General features: G+C 38.6%; 1 protein-coding gene across 1 annotated transcript in view; it reads left to right on the plus strand.

Moving 5' to 3' along the window:
* Positions 1–18,297, plus strand: part of LOC122548600 (CUB and sushi domain-containing protein 1-like) — a 2,366,391-nt gene that overhangs the window by 1,179,571 nt on the left and 1,168,523 nt on the right. The window lies entirely within an intron of this gene.

Genomic DNA, 18,297 nt, shown 5'->3' on the forward strand with positions numbered 1-18,297 from the left:
AATAGAGGAAAGAACTTAGGGGGAAGTGTTGCACCAAATAATTTCAGTTTTGAGTAATTATTGCTCATTTTGCAGAAATATTGAGATAGTTTAGATTTAAAAAGTTTGATTGTGTGAGTCTGTTCACTGAGTAGTTGAATCATAAAGGAATGGCTCAATCAGTTGAATTAAGAATGTATGCTGAATAGACTGTTCAGAGTCAGGATGGTAGCTAAGGCCTCAGTGCGTCTTCAAGATCCAGAGAGGCTGGTACTTTCCAGGAATTCTAGAAGTGTCTGTTTTATAGACAAGATCCAACTTGGCTATGGCAGCCTCCAGAGTTGACCAATTGACAGCATTCACTCGTTATGTATAATTAATGCGCTCTTGGTAGAAATACTAGTGGGATACTCATGCTTGTGTTTAAATCTTTCGCAATTAGTTTGTAGATTCAGGATGCTGGTGGTAATGGTGGGGCAGAAGGATGAGGTGTGGGCTTGGGGGAAGGATTAGGAAATGTTGACACTTGGTCCACAGGAAACTAATCCAAGGTTTGTTGTCTAATTTTTCCTAATTATAGAGATATGCAATAAATGCAAGTGTGTTCGACTCTGTGAAACATCCAGGGTTTGGCTGTTCCTTGTTCCCTACTCCCTCATCACAATGATGTGTGTTTCATGAAAATGTTTCATATATTCAGGAGTTATGAACTTTAGACCAAAAATTCATTTTTACCCATTTCTGACCACATGGCAGTGGGTCAGTGAGGTAGCTGGTGGGGAATGTGCAAACCCTCAAACAGGCTCCTCTCCTTAATGCATTCTTGGGATATGGCCATCTTTATCTGATTTTGCATATATGTCACATATTTAATTATCCTTTTAAAGATGGTGGAGAGCTGCCTTCTTTAGCTGCTGCAGTACGTGTAATGTAGGTATACCCACAGTGCTGTGAGTGAGACTGTTTCAACATTTTGACCCAGTGACACTGAAGGAACAGTAATACATTTCCAAATTATGAAGGTGTGATGGCAAAAAGCCTGTCTTCCTCTGCATCTGCAGCCTTTGGTCTTCCACATGATAAAGATTTGGAAAGTACTGTCTAAGAAAACTGGCAAAACAGTTTTTGCCTCTTTCAGGGATATACATCCGTGGTGCCAATATAATAGGCAGTAGATTTCTAATGCTTAATGCCCAGAAAATGTTGCTCAGTGGCCTGATTCATAGGCAGGAATGTTGCATTTCCCAAAGCAAGTTTCAATTCAGAAACAAAGCTAATGATATGGCTAAAAGTACAATCCTAATGGGGCAGTACCGTCTTTTCCTGATGCTTTTTCTTGTTAAAAACTCAAGCTTCTCCACAGATATGACAGAGGTTTCCATATTTAAAAAGTAACAACTTGAATTACTGATCGCAGAACAACACATAGTTCAAGTTGCTGCTAATTCTAGCCCAAAATGTTCAGATCTTTAAAAAATTTGTTTCCTTTTTGTTTAATTTTTAAGGTTGAATATCAACATTATGCCCTTGTTTCATGAGCTTTCGATTGTAAACACAGAACAGATTCCTTAAGTTTTTAAACTCTTTCCTTTTATACTTTCTAATATTCAGTGTGTTGCTGTTATGATCTTTATTTTGGTTGTTTATCATCTAATTCCACAAGAATAAATCATACCTTTACCCTGCAGTACTTCCTGATTATTGTTTATGAATCCACAATAGTGCCTGTGGCAATATTCTGTTTCATATCTTTGCACTGGTGGTCTCATGATCTGTGTCTTGGTTTAGGTTATGCTCCACACTCTAAGTCAGACACAAAATGAAAAGATCATGAAATTAAATGTTGCAGAGGCTTGATTGACTTGATATAATTTATACTGGCTATGGCACAACACACTTGAAAGTCTGTCAAAATCACTTCTTGGGCATTAAATACATCACCGCATGCCAAATTCTGACTATTCGCTTTCTAATACCCAATACAGATTTGTTGCATTGCAACAGGCGATAAAGCCTCACAAGAGATTTTGTTTTCCAATTATACATTTCATTTTCAGAAAAGATTGCAAATAATGAAGGACATGAAGATGAATATTACTGAAAACATTATTTGAGACTGATTGCTGTGCCTCATTATTTTTTGATATCAACTTCTTGCTTCATTAACTTAAGCCAATGAACATCACAATGTTATTCAGCATGACTCAATAACATTTTCACAAAGGGAAAATCCCAAACCAGTTTCTTTGGTGGCTTATTGCACTTATGGCTTTGCATTAAAGTTCTTAATTTTAGTTTCACTATGGTGATTGGAAAGGCAGATATAGGAGTGAGAGAAAATCTGATAGAAATGATAATCATGACATTTGTCATCAGAGTACATCACACAGGCATGGGAAGGAGTTGCCAATGCATTATATTGTCAGTGAGAGGTCAGAATCATTTTCATGGGCAGTCTTACTTTAATTCATTTGGAAAGATGCATTTACTTGACTCTGACAGGTACATACCCTTTGGAAGGCCAGGTCTGTGGAAATAGGGGCAGACTATAGACCCATAAAAGTAACTTCAATGTGGGACAAAGTATGCAAGGCTAACTATTGGGTGCTTGTGTTGAAAGGACAACAATAGTCGTGGGTGACTTCACTCTATATATATATATATATATATATATATAAACTGGATAAAATAGATTGGTAATCGAAGCCTGGATGAGTAGCTCATGGAATGCTTTCAAGATTGTTTCTTAGAGCAGCACCTTCTGGAACTAACTGCATAGACCGAAAAAGAAAGAATATTCCCAGTAAAAAGAAAAATTTTCAAGTGAAGGCCTGCTACCTACGGTTATCCAAAGTGTTTAAGGAAAGCATCAAACTTAAAGAAAAAACAAGTAAAATGCATGGATTAGTGCCACATCAAATGATTGGTCAGAACAACTGCAGAGATGATTAAACTGCTAATTAGGAGAAAGAAATTCAATATGAAGGAAAGCAAGCTGGGAATGTAATAACAAGCATCCAGAGTTTCAGCAAGTACCTAAATAGGAAAAAGAAAGTAAAATTAGTGTTAGTCCGCTGAAAAGTGAAAATTTGGAGGTTACAGTAGATAGTTAGGTAATGGCAGATGACAAGAATAAATATTTTGCTTCTGTCGTCACTATAGAGCATTGACGACACATTCCAGGAATAGCTGTAAATTAGCCAGTGTAAGAAGAGAGGTTTTAGTGAAATTATGATAACATGGTGAGTGGTATTACGCAAACTGCTAATGCTGTGGGCTGAACAATTTGCTGTACACTTATAAAAACTCAAGGTCATCATGAAGAGTTAGCTTTGTTTTGTCAAGGAGAGGTTGTGTTTAACCAATTTATCTGAGTCCATTGAAGGAGTAACATGGTGTGGACAAAGGATGCCTTTACTTGGAGTTATATTTTGGAGGAGTGTGGAGCATAACCTACTTGGAGTTCCAGAAAGCATTTGATAAGGTCATCTTCATCAATGATTACTATAGAAAACAAAAGTGTTGGTATAGGGAGTATCATATTAGCTTGATAGAAGTTTGGCTGACTGACAGAAAACAGAGAGCAAAAAAAAATGTCTTTTATTTATTGGCAGGATATGATGAGTGGAGTTGTGCAGAGGAAACTGCTGGGGTCTCAACATTTTACAACTTATGTCAAGGCCTTTGATGAGGGGAGCAAAGACATGGTTGCTAAATTCACACAAGAAACCAAGATAAGTAGGAAAGTATGATGTGAAGAAGACATAAGCATTTTGCAGACAGATGTAGATGAGATTGAGTGAGTGGGAAGAATCTTTTGGTTAGTGTATAATGTGGGAAAATGTAAAGTTCTTCACTTTGGTAGGCAGGCCGAAAAGGAAGGTATTATTTAGATGTGGTACAGAATATTGTGGTGCAGATGGATTTAGATATTCTAGGGCATGAGTTAAAAAGAATTGTGTGCAAGTACAGTACATAATCAAGAAGGCTACAGGGATGCTATCTTTTATTTCAAGAGAAACTGAACCCAAAAGTAAGGATGTTATGCTTCAATTATACAAGGCTTTGGTGACATGACATCTCAAATACTGTGTGTAGTTTTGATCCCCTTATTTAAGTAAATACATTTGAGGCAGTTCAGAGGAGATTTCTAGATTGATACTGAGAATGAGCAGATTGTTTCTTGAGGATAATTTGGACAGGCTAGGTTTGTTCCTCTGGAGTTTAGAAGAGAGAGGAGTGACTTGACTGAAGCATGTAAGAAGCAGAATGTGTTGACAAGTTGGAAAGACGGTTTCCTCTTGTGGGTCAGAGCAGACTGGGGAGCATTTTTGCTTATATTAGAGGTCCCCTTTTTAGGATAGAGATAGGGAGAATCCTTTACTCTGTAGGATATGTGACTTTAGACAGAGGTGGAGGTGGATCATTAGTAGAGTAGAGCACAGAGTAGAGTAGGTTTTATTTGTCATTTCTACTATATACAATCTATACAGTAAAAACGAGACAGTGTTCCTCCAGTACCGAGGGTGCATTAAATTATTTTTAAGAAAAAGACTATCATTAGGCAAGAGAATCAAAGCTTATTGGGACAGGTGGGAATTTGGGATTCAAAATACGAACAGATCAGCCGTTATGATGTTGAACGGCAAAGCAAATTTGAGGGGTCAAATGTCTACCTTTGCTCCTATATCGAACGTTCATGTTTTAAAGGCCTCAGTGGGGATGTGCACAACGATAGGTGGTGCAGAAGTTTGCAATAATGGCTGGTGTGCCGGTGGCCAGTAGTGCCACTTAAAAGCCAATTGTTGGAGATTAATTGGAATTGTTGAGGTCCACAGGGGATCCGGGGATCACTGTAGCTCCGTGGAGGTAGTCTTGCAGCAGAGCAAGGGTTTTTTACTGTAAAGTGCATCACAAAGTCTGGAAGTCATGAAAATAATTATGTAATTGTAAGGAATGTAGGAAATAAAGTGCAAAAGAAATTCTGGTAAAGTTTGACTGTTAAATTATGTTGCTTCCCTTCCTTTGTGGAATCAAACTTATTTCATTAAGTGTCCTTTTTTAGAATTACAAACGTGAGTTCATGTTCTGTTTTAGTTGAAATACTAATAACAACACTAATTCACAATTTCCAAGTTCTGTTCAATATTATTACCAATTGGAAGAACTATTCAATACACGGTCACCCAAATGTACTTTCCTAAATAGAAGTTGATTAATAAAATTCACTGGGCTCCTTCATCTCAGCCCATGGCACTGTATTTTTTTGTTGTATTTTCACTTGTAACAGGAGAGAGGTCTGGTACCCATACCCATGTTCTAACAGCAGGTCTGTACTACCACCATAGGAGAGATGGGGAAAATCTGAGGCAATGGATTGAACTTGTTCGGGCATTGGGGATCTTGCTTCCTAATTGGTGAACCAATCAGATGCTGCTTGGGGACTGTCATGGGAAATATGTTACGGAGTCTGGAGAAGCAAAGACATTGTGATGGCCTTCAGCATTCACCTTCTAACCAATGACAAGGTGCCTGTGGGGCAGCTGCTATGGTGGACACCGTATGGGGAAGAATCCTCTTGCAGGTAGATTACTGCTATTGGTGGCAGGTGGAAGCCCTGATGGCAACCTAAGGGACTCAAATAGCAATGGGCTGGAATGGCCCAGAACTTAATTCAAATGGAGGTGAGAAGGTGGCGTGGTTTGGGGGCACCATCATCCCATCTAATTTAAGTGGCTGTCCGCCTCTGAGCTATTTCCCAGAACAAAACATTTCATAGAGTAATAATTGAACAACAACTGAAGCTGGAGGTTAAATACAATAATAACCAACTCAGAAACATGATTTCTGGGAAATTAGATACACATGGGTATGAGAAATACTTTTGTGATATAAAGGTATTGTTAAACTCTATATGTGCTCTTCATATTAACAAGGTCCAATAAAACCTCACTTCATAACACTAATACGAAAGAATTATAACTAGCCCAGGAAGATGGTGCTAAATCATTTTTTTATTTCCTACAAATGCTTGTCTGACATATCAAATTTGTTTTTTCTATTTTGATGCACCAGAAACATCTAGCTACAATTTTTATTAGAGTACAGGAACTAACTATAGATAGTTGGAGTCATAGGTAGAGATATACAGCACAGAAACAGACCCATCGGTTCAATTCGTTCATGCTGACCACATATCCTATTTCCTTCCTTTACAATGTCCAATGCTTTGTTGTCATGGAGGGACTGTTTGACTATATGCTCTCCTAGTTTTTACAACAACATTGTGCTTTATTTAATCATAGAAATTATCATACAAGGTTAAATCAGATGAAATATAACTTCAAAGTTTGTGAGAAGATTTGTAGCTCGGGTGCTCGTTGCTGTGGTTCTGTTCGCTGAGCTGGACGTTTTTGTTGCAAACGTTTCGTCCCCTGTCTAGGTGACATCCTCAGTGCTTGGGTGCCTCCTGTGAAGCTCTTCTGTGGTGTTTCCTCCGGCATTCAGGAAACCATTAATACATCAGTGTTACACACAAAGGGTGACAGACATTTGGAACTCTCTTGCAAAAAAGATAAGTATAGATACTTTTGCACTATATGTGGGCATTGCTGGTCACACCAGCATTTAATGCCCAGCCCTAATTTCCCTAGGGGAAAGTGGTGGTGAGCTGCCTTCTTGAATCACTGCAGTCCTTGGAGCGTAAGTATAGCCACAGTGCTGTTAGAAAGTGAGTTCAAGGATTTTACCGTCATTGCCAAAGTAACCCCAATATTGTTCCAAGTTAGTCACGTGGCTTGGAGTGGAAGATGTAAGTGATGGCACTTACATGCAGTTTCTGCCTTGATCTTTTAGGTGGCACAGGTGAAATGGTTTCAAAAGTCCTGTTGAAGAAGCCTTGATGAATTGTTGCAACTCACCTTTAGGCATACCCATGACAGCCATTCTGTCAGTGGTGGATAAAGTGAATGTTGAAGGTGTTGGATGAGTGTCAATCAAACAGCCTGCTTTGCCGTGGATGGTATTGTGTGTTTTGAATGTTGTTGGAGCTGTGCTAATCTGAGAAAGTGGACAGCATTCCTGACTTGTGCCCTGTGGATGGCGGATAGGCTTTTCGGAGACAGGAAGTGAATTCCTTACAGCAGACTTCCCAGCTTCTGATCTGATCCTATAACCATAGTGCTCTTTTTGCTGCTGCAGTTCAGTTTCTGATCAATGATATTCCTCAGAGTGTTGGTAGTAGAGGATTCAGTAATGTTAATGTCAAGGGGAGATACTTCGATTCCCTCTTACTGGAAATGATCAATGCTGTGTACTTGGCTTGATTGCTACATGTCACTAAACTGCTCAAGCCTGATATTATCTGGGCCTGGCTGCATTTGGACATGGATAGCTTCAGTATCTGTGGAGTTAAAAATGGAGCTGAACATTTTCCAGTAATCAGTGAACAGTCCCACCTCTGACCTTATGATGGAAGGAAGATCATTAATACATTGACTGAAGGTGCTGAGTCCCGGCACATTACCCTGAGGAAATGGAGTCATGCAGTCATAGAGATGTACAGCATGTTAACAGACCTTTCAGTCCAATTTGTCCGTGCTGACTAGATATTCTAAATTAATCTAATCCTGTTTGCCAGCATTTGGCCCATACCTCTCTGAACAGTTACTATTCACATACCCACCCAGATACCTTTTAAATGTTGTAACAGAGCAGTAATGTCCTAGTAGTTGGATGATTACCCTCATGACCACCTTCTTTGTATTCAGTATGATTCAAATGAGCCAGAGTTTTCTCTCCCATTCCCATTCACCCAAGTTTTTCTTGGGTTCCTTGATGCCACCCTTGGTCAAATATTGTCTTGATGTGGATAGCGGAGGATTCCTGATGAAGGGCTTTTGCCCGAAACGTCGATTCTCCTGCTCCTTAGATGCTGCCTGACCTGCTGTGCTTTTCCAGCTCCAAACTCTTGACTTTGATGTCAATAGCATCCACTCTCAACTCCCCTCTTGACCTTAACTAATTTGTTTATGTTTAGACTAAGGCTTATTTAGGTCAGAATCTGAGTGGCCCTAGTGGGGCATAAAATGAGTATTAGTGAGCAGGTTGTTCGTGAATAAGTATTGCCTGCTGGCACTGTTGAATGCCACTTCCATCACTTTACTGAGAAATTTAGCTGTGTTGAATTTGTCTTGCTTCTTAGAGACAAGACATACTTGGGCAATTTTTTACCTTGTTAGATAAATAGCAGTGTTGTAGCTGTACTAGAATAGCTTTGTTATAAGCACATTTGGCCGTGGAGCACAATTCTTTAGGACTTTTGCCAAAATATTGTTATGGACTATTTTCTTTTCCATATCCAATTATCCAATGTCTTTGATTATTTTTAAAAAACACGTGAAATGAGTGAAATTAGCTGAAAACTGGCACCTGTGACCTCAGGAGGATATACTGAGCTGGAGGTTTCATTTGGCATCTCCGGCTGATGCTAGATTAATTGCCAATTTTAAATCAGAGGTCGATAGATTTCTGTAAGGTAATGAAAAATGTGAGGAATGGTATATGTAATCAGTTCATAGGGTTACCATGAACTCATTGAATTCAAGGGGCTGAATTATCCATTCCATTGCTGTGTTCCTACTCAGAGGTTCACAACAACCTCTCTTCAAGCTACCTAGAGATAACTGTTAAAAATCACACAACACCAGGTTATAGTCCAACAGGTTTAATTGGAAGCACACTAGCTTTCGGAGCGACGCTCCTTCATCAGGTGATTGTCAATCATAGAGATAACTGATTTGTCAGAACATTTAAAAATTATTATATGGAGGTGCGTTGGTCTATAACCTGGTGTTGTGTGATTTTTAATTTTGTACACCCCAGTCCAACACCAGCATCTCCGAATCATAGAGATAACTGATTTGTCAGAACATTTAAAAATTATTATATGGAGGTGCATTTGAAATATATGTTTCAGAAAAAGACACTTGCATTTTTGTAGTGTCTTTCTTACCTTCTTGACATTCTAAAGTGCTTCATGATTAATAAATTGTTTGTCTTTGCCAGCAAATGTGGTAACAAAACCCCACATACCAAAGACGAGATGTGAGATGCATAACTAATTACTCACTTATAGCATGCATGACAAGTCAGAACACCAGAATTTACATTCTTCACTGAACTAAAAGCCGTTGCAAAATTATTAATTTTTAGATTAATTTTCATGAATGGAATATGATTTGGAATATGTATTGATGTTGAGTAATTTCTTTGCATGACCAGGGCTCTCTTACAAATAACTACTTGTATACAGCAGATAATAAGGAAAGCAGATGGAATGTTGTCTTTTATAGCTCAAGGAATAGAATATAAAGTCAAGGATGTATTGCTGCAACTTTACAAGGCATTAGTGAGACTTCACCTGGAGTATTGTACACAGTTTTGGTCCCCTTATTTGAGGAAAGGTATAGTGGCACTGGAGACAGTTTAAAGGAGGTTCACTAGGTTGATCCCAGAGAGGAGGGGTTTGGCATGTGAAGACAGATTGAACCTTCTGGAATTTAGAAGAATGAAAGGAGATCAAATTGAGGTATTCAAGATGATAAATGATATGGATAAGATAGATGTGGAGTGGTTGTTTCCTCTTGTGGAGCATTCTAGGAGGAGAGGTCATAGTCTTAGGATAAAGGATAGCAAATTTAAAACAGAATTGAAGAGACGCTACTTCGCCCAAAGGGTTGTGAATTTGGAATTCACTACTCCAAAGTGCGGTGGATGCTGGGACAGTGAGTAAATTTAAGGAGAAGTCAGATAGGTTTTAATTGGTAATTGGTTGAAGGGGTATGGGGAAAATGCAGGAAAATGGGGGTGAAGATCATATCAGCCATGATTAATGGGCCGAATTGCCTAATTCTGCTCCCATATCTTATGAAGTTATAAACTTAGGATTAACATTGAAACGTCTTTGTTCTTATTTTGTGACATTAATATCATTTCTCAGAATCATTATCTTTTGTTTCTTCTGATAATTGAGTGTGTCTTTCAGCTTCCTGCAGCTGAAAAAATAAGTAATGTTTTAGTCATTTTGGTGAACATGTGACCCAGAACATAGGGTGTTCTTATTCACCCTCGTATCTTCACTCCGTTTTTAAAAAAAATTCTCAGTCTCTGGATATTTTGTCAAGTTAATCATTTATTACCCATTTCTGGTTCCCAGGAACAAGGCGTTTGGGGTCCAACTGATGTTGGTAAATAGTGTCTTGATTACTGAAATAAATATGAAATATTCACAAATACAATCTTTCAGATTCTGAGGTTGACATAGCACACACAGTTGTATGCTAAAGGCTAGCCAACTGCAATCATGTAACACACACATCTTCTTTCTTCAACCTTTATTGTACTATGGAACTGAAATTGTCCAGTCCACTAACCAATCACTGAGTTTCAATCAATGCCTCATCATATAATTATAAAAATACCTAATTGGCAGGTTCTCAGTTTGTTTAGATGTCAATTCCATAACATTCCCTTGTCTTTCCCCATCCCACACCTTAAACTGTTTGTTTTTGAGCAACTGGACCTCTTGTCAGCCAGCTGTGGCTATAAGCTAATTAAACATGTCTTCCTGTCAACAACTCAGACTTTCGTAGACCCTGATAAATTCCTGTGATTCCACCTCTTGGGAGGCAGTGACTCTTTCTTTGGGTGTTTATCATTTTCCAACTCAGGGACCTAACTTTGATACCTGGTACACCCAGCACATCTCTCCCTCAACCTGTATCTGTGGCTATCCAATCCTGAATTTCTATCAGGTATTCAAGACCCTTTGACAGCCACAATACAGTAATACTACATAATTTCCATTGCTTGCCCAACTCACATATTTCAACACCAATTGAATGAAGAGACCTACCAAGACAATAATCAGATTAAAATCAATCACTCTGCTGTGGAGCTGAAGTCCCACATTTGCTAAGACTGGTGATAAGGCATCTTTTACTGAAGGATTTGTGACAGGTTTTTATGAGGATGCAAGAGGCCTCCATTTTGAATGGTTATTTTCATATTGGACTCTCACTTATGTTTGAATTGGAGTTAATCTTTTCCTTTCTCTGCAATTATTGTGATCGTGCCAAATATCATGATGAAATGCTTAATCAGATTGTGTCTCAGACATGATTTGACTCCTGAGCAATGGGTTCTGTGTTCAGAAGACCATTTTTCATCAGAGAATTAATTAGGACTATATTATTTCAACACAAAAAGGTTTGATTAGCTGTGCATTATTTCTCCTCTTCCTTGTACTTATTGTGTTCTATTTGAATACTGTCTTTTAAAGTTCTGAGAATCTTTTATGCCAAGATGACTATAAAGCATCATAAACCCCAAATTAATATAGTGCATTTTTTTTCAAAGCAAATCTTTGATTAAAACCAACACTATAGTTTGTGTAATTCATTGAGAAATAAAAGGGCTTCAGAATTAATTCTCTTTCTTTTGTCCTTAATGCATCACTCTTGTGAGAGTTTATGCTAAGTTTCAGATGAAATACAGGTGCAGAGCTTCTCCATTTCTGGAGAAACCTCTTGTATTTTTGCTACAAAAACTAAACAAGTACTTCAGATTGCTTTAAAACAAAACCCACACATTCACCTTGAAATAAAACAGCAATTTGTCTATTTTTTAAATTGAGACATGAGATGGAGGCCATTCTTGGTAGGGTAACTCTTCAGTTGAAACCTTTGTTTTTTTCTGCAGAATATAAATTCAAAGTGTGATCCCAAAGCAAATAGAATTTCTTTTTTGAGGCTTTGGAGTGATTCATTTCAATTTTGGATCCCTTGCTCACAATTTCTACTTGTAGAATTGTAGGTGGTTCAGCTTTTCCCATCAGCTCATTTCATTCAGCACAATAAGGTCTCAGATGTCTTGCTGTTGTGCTCTGTGAAGGAATTATTATTAACCTGAGTGAAGAATAAATCTATTTCTCTCTTGGCTTGGTAACGACAGACCTGATGTGTCTGTCAGCCCTATTCATTTCAACATTACACCATCACATTTTCTGATGGAAATTGCTTTCCAGATTTTCGGTCCCAGAAGATGAGTTGCACCATAATTCCCATCTTGTACTTGTTGCACTTTAAACAGAGAGGTTTCTGAAGAGTGGCTTTAAAAGTACAGATAAATTGAGGTGCAAATTTCTTGATTTCGGTACTTTACTATTTTACAAGTAAAACAAGACAAATTTATGCAAGCAGAAAAGAACAAAATACAAATGCATTTGCTACATTCACGAACAATAAGAAAATTAGACAATTATAGTTACTCAATCATATACTTTTAAGTTAAAGAATTAAAAACATTTAAGATTTTTACAATATAATATTGCCATTTGTCTTTTTTATTTAAACTTGTGAACGTTGATGCAGGAATCGCAGGGTAATATTTGCTTCCAATTAGAAACTATTTTTAAACGTAAAATGTGCAGTGTTGGCAATGTCAGCTGTCTGAGATGTAGAACCACTGAGTTCAAAGGATTTATTCAGTTTCTGTCAGACCTCAGGATATTGCAAAGTAAGTTACATCCATTGAATTGTTCTTCATATGCATTCACCTTTCCAATTGTAGAAACCTAGCTGCCAAATTTCATGCACATCGAGCATGCACACACTGCAATGCAAGGACAGGCAGATAATCTGTTTCTTACGGATGCTTGTTGCGGAGTTTATTTTAATCTTAACTTATCCAAAATCACGTGCAGACTTTACCAGGCAAGAATGGCAAATTTCCTTCCATAAAGGACATTAGCACACCAGATGGGTTTTCACTGCAATTGACAGTGATTACATGGTGGAAATTAGGCTAACGTTATCAACAAACTCCTCCTGTCACACTCATAACATACCTGACAACAATTGCCACATTTCAAAGTAATTGATATTTGAAGCACTTTCAGATGATTCTAGACGGTATGATAAGGCACTTTTTACAAATTTCAAGTCTATTTTGATATTCTCTTGGGTGTACTGTTTATTCCTAGTGAGTAGTCTGACTCCTTCAGGCTCAGCCCTAAACCCATGGTGCTCAGTATTTACTCTTGGGATGCAACAAGAGGACACTTCCCTGATCTTAACTTTATCAGCTTGGCTCAGTACCTGCAAGTTCAGTTCAAGCCGCACACCAGAACTTGATTATGTAATCTCCAATGACAATTTGATGCAATTACTGTACATAATGCCATGCCTCACTGGGGTAATCCAATGTTTACCAACCCCTGCTTCTCCTGGAGTCATCACAAAAAGATGAAGATTTTTATCAAAGTATACAGAAGTCCCCAATTTACTTGCCTATCTCGACTCAGGTTATAGTTTTCTGTACTTGAGAGTGTGTTGCTGGAAAAGCATAGTAGGTCAGGCAGCATCCGAGGAGCAGGAAAATCAAAGTTTCAGGCTGGAGCCCTTCACCAGGAATGAGACTTCAGCCTGAAACATCTCTTTTCCTGATCCTTGGATGCTGCCTAACCTGCTAAGCTTTTCCAGCAACACACTGTCAACTCTGCTCTCCAGCATATGCAGACCTCGCTGTCTCCTAGTTTTCTGTATTTGACATGAATTACCGTTTACTACACGTAAATAGATATTAGCGACAGGCAAACATCTATGATCTGTTGACATATGATTCTAGAGTTAAACTCTAATTTTTATCTTACAAACAAGCATACACACACAAAATGGGTGGATGGAGGCAACTGAGAAAGCAGTTCAAGACACCACCTCCTCTTCCAACAGTCCAAAAGAATCGGTCAATGTTGTTCACACCCGCAAGCTGTTCAGCTACCCGGGAGCCAAGCACATTGTTGTTCACAGGCCGATAGCATTTTTATTTCAGCACTGGTCACCATTTCCCAAATCAATCAGCTACGTGCTGCTAGTTGGATCTCACCTTCTGCACACTGATTGATGCCAATCCACCTGGAAACTACCTACCCCACTCATTGAACAAAAATAGCAGTGTAAAATCCGGCTTGCAATTAATTTCAGTAACTTGCTTTTAAGAAGTGTAGCTGACCATTACACAGGATCTATGTTTTAGTCAACCCACTTCAGTCCACCATCAAAAATACTGAGAAATAAAACAACACAGCCTTCATAATAATTGATAGTTAAATCATGATGTTGCTGAAGATAAATTAAGATAAAGGGTTATATGGAGCAGGCAGGAAAGTGCAGTTGAGGCTGAGACGAGATCGGCCATGATTGTACTAAATGCCGCAGCAGGCTTGAAGGGCTGAATGGTTTACTTCTCGTACTGGTTTTTCTGTTCTTATGTTAGTGTCAAACAAGCATTTATCGAGTCAAAGGAAATACAGCGTGGGAATAGACCCTTCGGTACAACTTGTCCATGCTGACCAGATGTACCAAATTAATCTAGTTCGATTTGCCAGCATTTGGCCAATATCCCTCTAAACCATTCCTATTCATGTGCCCATCCAGATGCCTTTTAAATTTTGTAATTGTATCTGCCTCTACCACCTACTTTTGCAGCTCATACTCTACATACACCACATTCTCCATGAAAATGTTTCCCGGTAGGCCCCTTTTAAATCTTTCCTCTCTCACCTTAAACTTATTCCCTTTAGTTTTGGACTCCCTTACCCTGGGAAAAAGACCTTGACAATTCACCTGATCCACTTGGCCAAACCAATAAAGGAATTAAGCAAAACACTTTGATTTTGTTCACATCCCAAATGGTGACAGATGCCCAACTGAAATTTAAAAATTGATTGCATCCTGTACAGTTATTTTCTCCAAAAATTATATTTCATGTTGAGACACCGGCAAGCACAGGTTTTGTTGCTAACACTGTGGTTGGATGTGAAGATGTTTGAACAATATTATGCACATAAACTAGCTTTTTAAACCTTATAAACAAACATAAGACTAGGTTCTTCATGATTCCTGCTATACAATGCCCTCAGTTTATTTAAACTCTGCTATACAGCGTACTCATGACACTCCAACAAGATGTTTATTAGGAGGTAAACCCACGAGTACAGGCTGCAAAATGACATCTGGTATTCATGCAGGCAGGTTCTCCTGTCTATACAATGACTTTGTACAATTCACAAAGAGACTATCAAACAGCAAAGCTTTGGCAGGCCTGCCATGGTTAGGACAGAATTCTCTGCACTGCCTATGATATCACCACAGTTGAATTGTACCAGGTCCATTCCATAGTAATGACGTAGCTGATTATGTTTTGTGACCGATGCTGTGAGCTGAAGTCATCCTTTGCATGATGTCACTCTTGCTTCACGTCATCAAACAATTAATGGATTAAAAAATGTTTTACATTTGGAAAATAACAAGAAAACAGTCATGCACTCCAGAACAAAAGTCATTGAACTTCTCACACAATTTCATAGAATCATGCAATCCCAAAAGGAGATCAATTGACCTAGTGTGACTTGCTGGCTCTTTGATGAGTTATCCTTTCAGTCTGACATAACTGCACTTTCCCCAAAAAGGCTTTATTTTCCAGTTAAACTATTTATCCAATTCTCTTTTGAAAGTTCCTATTGAATCTACTTCTACCATCCTTTCAGATCATAGTAATCCCAACATCTACTTCCATCAACTAAATTGGCTCTTTGACCTCAGGTTATTGACACTTCTGCCAATGAAGACAATTTTTCCTCACTTACTGTGTCAGAAAACCCTCACAATTTTGATTTTCTGGGATTTTCATAATTACAGATCTGTTCAGTTGGCGAAATCGGTCCACCAAATGCAAAACCATTAGCATCTCTGAATTAGACAATTTTGAAATCCCAAATGATCCATTTAGTTTAACTGAATGGGTTGTCATTCTCAATGTGCTAATCAAACCCTGTGTCACATCAGTGGCACAGCACTGCAAGGTACAGAATGACATTATTAACTACTCACAATGTCTCCCAGATGGGCCTGGGCTACTGACCAAGAGAAAATCTCCTCCATTGAGAATGAAAATGCAAAAAGCAGTTGGATAAACGTGCTGGAAGTTCACTTAAATAAAACTCTACCAATGTCATTTTCATGTGGCACCAAAAAGACAAAAAAACTATAGCTCACAAAATAGAAAAAAAACCTTACAAATAAAATGCCTGCCTGAGATTTTATTTTCAAGTGAACAAAATATATTGCTTTTATTAACCCAAAGAGCAATGACCCTTTCCGCACCCAAAATTATTCCTGCAGTACAATCAAACAAATAGCACTTTTTAAATCTGAAAGTGATATGGAAACATTTTTGAAAGGGTCAGTCTTTGGGAGGATCACTTCGAGTCGTAGAGTCAAAGAGATGTGCAGCACGGAAACAGCCCCTTCTGTCTAACTCATCCATGCCGACTAGATATCCTAATCTAATCTAGTCCCATTTGCCAGCACTTGGCCCATAATCCCTCTAAACCCTTCCTATTCATATACACATCCAGATGCCTTTTAAATGTTATAATTGTACCAGCCCTCACCACTTCCTCTGGCAACTCATTCCATACACGCATCATTCTCGGTGTGAAAAGTTGCCCCTTAGGTCCCTTTTAAATCTTTCCCCTCTCACCCTAAACCTATGGCCTCTAGTCCTGGAATCCCCCACCCCAGGGATAGATCTTCTCTATTTATCCTATTCATTCCTCTTATGATTTTATAAACCTCTATAAGGTCATAATAAACCATGATGATTTTAATCTTAATAATTCACAATTATTGATTATCACTTAAAGCAATGCTAAATCACAGAATGCAGCTGTACCTCGCATTTAAAATATTATAACTTGTCTAATTTGGCAAGACTGATGCTAGAAATTGTACCTTTGAATCTAAGTCCTCTGTATTTACTATACTGGAAAAGCACAGCAGGTCAGGCAACATCCGAGGAGCAGGAAAAACAATGTTTCAGGCATAAGCCCTTCATTAGGACTCCTGATGAAGGGCTAATGCCTGAAATGTCAATTCTCCTGCTCCTCGGATGTTGCCTGACCTGCTGTGCTTTTCCAGCACCATACTGTCAACTCTGATCTCCAGTATCTGCAGTTCTCACTTTCTCCCTGTATTTACTCTGTGTCAGCATCTCTGAAGGCTTTAAAGATCTTGTTGTCAATTTCTATAGAGCCTAAGAAGATGTATCTTAAACTAATATGAGAAATTGGATTTGCATACATGTACAAATATTTCATCCAGCGAAAATTTGGTTGGAAATGCTTTGAATCACTTCAGTTGCAGTCTGCCTGTGCATCAACTGTGTTCAAATGAGATATCATTCCAACTGTTCACTCTGTGTAAACTTCACAGAAGTAAAGAACATCTTGGCTTTGAATACAATTATACTTCATAATAAACAATGATGCTTTCAAAACAGGAGATATTTTATTCAGGCAGAAATTAAAAAGCTCAAACGTAAAAGAGAAACACTGACTTGCTTGAATTTTGGTCAATGGATTTATGAGGGATCAGATCACAAGAGAAAAGAAACACACACAAGGCCTCGCTGTGTACAGAAGCTACAAGCTTCCAAACCCCTGCACTGATTTCTGAATAGCGGCACAATTGCACCAGTGATCAATGGGGGGACTGAGTGAGTGAGTGTGCCAATTTTACTGCTAATTAGAATTAGTGTGGAGCATGATTTGCGTGTTGAACTTGGGACTGGATTAAGTACTACTCAAATCTGTTTTCTATTGGACCTCTATAACCCTTTGACAAAGTGAAGATTGCAGTTAAAAGGGAGCTGTACATTTTTAATATTAAAAATGCTGGAAACACATACTAATGAAATGTTCAAGTGTACATCTAGGGATTAAAAGATGTTCATAATTGGACTGTTGCACTCTAAACTTCAATGTGGAAGGCAGAAGTAAAAATGCTGTAGTTCTGTTCGCCGAGCTGGAAGTTTTTGTTGCAAACGTTTCATCCCCTGTCTAGGTGACATCCTGAGTGCTTGGGAGCCTCCTGTGAAGCGCTTCTGTGGTGTTTCCTCCGGCATTTATAGTGGCCTGTCCCTGCCGCTTCTGGTTGTCAGTTTCAGCTGTCCGCTGTAGTGGCCGGCATATTGGGTCCAGGTCTATGTGTTTGTTGATGGAGTTTGTGGATGAGTGCCAAGCTTCTAGGAATTCCCTGGCTGTTCTTTGTTTCGCTTGCCCTATAATGGTAGTGTTGTCCCAGTCAAATTCATGTTGTTTGTCGTCTGCGTGTGTGGCTACTAGGGATAGCTGGTCGTGTCGTTTCGTGGCCAGTTGATGTTCGTGGATGCGGATCGTTAGCCGTCTTCCTGTTTGTC

Source organism: Chiloscyllium plagiosum, chromosome 3 (genome assembly GCF_004010195.1).
Source record: "Chiloscyllium plagiosum isolate BGI_BamShark_2017 chromosome 3, ASM401019v2, whole genome shotgun sequence".
NCBI lineage: Eukaryota > Metazoa > Chordata > Chondrichthyes > Orectolobiformes > Hemiscylliidae > Chiloscyllium > Chiloscyllium plagiosum.